This window comes from Vombatus ursinus, unplaced genomic scaffold, assembly GCF_900497805.2.
Source record: "Vombatus ursinus unplaced genomic scaffold, bare-nosed wombat genome assembly UNPS02014837.1, whole genome shotgun sequence".
In the NCBI taxonomy this organism is placed as follows: Eukaryota; Metazoa; Chordata; class Mammalia; order Diprotodontia; family Vombatidae; genus Vombatus; species Vombatus ursinus.
The window spans coordinates 2,576,347-2,578,142 of record NW_020954615.1 but is presented as its reverse complement, the minus strand read 5'-3'; positions in this window follow the sequence as shown (position 1 = coordinate 2,578,142).

Genomic DNA, 1,796 nt, shown 5'->3' with positions numbered 1-1,796 from the left:
ATCTATCTATATCTATATCTATCTAATTAGATACACATACACACACGTATATACTTACATATGTTGAGCAACCTACAGCGTTCAATAAATACAGATTGAGCAGCCTACTATGTGCAAAGCCCTGGACAAGGCTCCATTTCCCTTTTAGAGGGCTCTGGGCTAGGGGCTCCCTGAAAACCAGAATGGGAAAACCAGAAACTCTCTTCCCAGAGGTTTGACCAGCCAGGGCTTCCAAAGACTCAGGCCTCAGCTCCCAGCCTGTGGCCCTGAAAAGAAGGTGTTGCTAAAGGAATCGACCTGAACTAATTGGGTTTTCCCCCACTTCTCTCAAGCGGCCCCACACCAGGAAAATCCCAGAGGGTTGTCTGTGTCACCTGACCACGCAAATTTAACTAGCTCCTACCTCCAGATGTTTAAATAGAGAGCAGGGAGGTGTTTGTAAAAAGGCCAGAGCGCTCAATTAAGACAGCTGTGGACTGGCAGAAAAGAGGGAGGGGGAGGTGTCTCACCAAAGTGGGAACCCAGAGAGGTAGGTGAACTGATCTCTACCACCAAACTCCAGTGTTGACCAAGGAATCCCACAATTAGGGAATGGGGAGAGCAGCCTTCTAGTACAAGATCTTCACCAGATTAGTAAGGATGCTTACTAACCTGCCCTAGAAAACTCAGAAAGTCTCATCTGAATGTGGTTTTGCTTAATAATAGCATTTACTGAAGCAATTATTAACAATGTTTATTTATACAGCACTTTGAGGTTTGCAAATCGCTTTATCCAATTTATCCTCGCTTTATCCACTATGAGGCTTGGCAGGAAGTGTTTACAGTCAATCAAGCAACAAGCATTTAGTAAGCACTTACTGCATACTAGGCATTATGCTAGCAGCTAGAGAGTGATACAAGGACCCAAAAAACCTCCTTCCGAGAGCAAGGGGATAGTTCTCCGATACTCTGGCCTGGTCACGCTAGGTCCAGAGCAGGGAGCTCAGTCATGGGCTTCACAATATGGGCCTCAGGATATGCTGAGAAGCTGGCCAGGGTCCAGAGAAAGGCAAGCAGGGTGGGGAGGGGCCTCAAGGACTTGTCATAGCAGGATTCTGTGGCCTGGAAAAGAAGACTAAAGGGAATGTGAGAGCGGCCACCGACTATTCAAAGGGCTGTCACAAGGAAGAGGGTTGGACTTAATCAGCCAACAAGCATTTATTAGGCAATAAGGGATGGAAAAATGAAACTGTGCCTGTCCTCAGGGAGCTTCCACTCTACGAAGCTCAGATCTCATTGGATGTGGGAAACAAGACACAACACGTACATGTCTAAGAAGATACAAAAACAAGGTCATGAGAGGAGGCAAAGGCAGCAACATTCTCCCCCATATAGAGTTGGGGGGCTTGAGCCAAGCATTGAAGGAGACAAAGGCTTCTAAGAGGCAGAGGAAGGAGGGCATTCTGGGCAAGGGGGCAAGTCTGTATAATGGCCTGGAGGTAGAAATGGGGGAGACAGAGAGAACGAGAGGAGAGAGAGAGAGAGAGAGAGAGAGAGAGAGAGAGAGAGAGAGAGAGATAGGAAGAAGGCGGAGGAGGAGGAAGAGAGGGGGGTGAGGAGAGACATAGATAGGGAGAGACAGAGAGAAAGAGAGAAGGACGGAGAGAGAGAAGGACAGAAGGAGAGACAGAGGAGAAGAAAGATAGAGAGGAGCAGGGAAAGTGGAGAGAGAAGAGACAGAGAGAAAGAGGAAGGGAGGGAGAGAGGGAGAAGAAGAAAGAGAGAAATTAGGAAGGAGGGAGAGGGGAGGAGAGAGA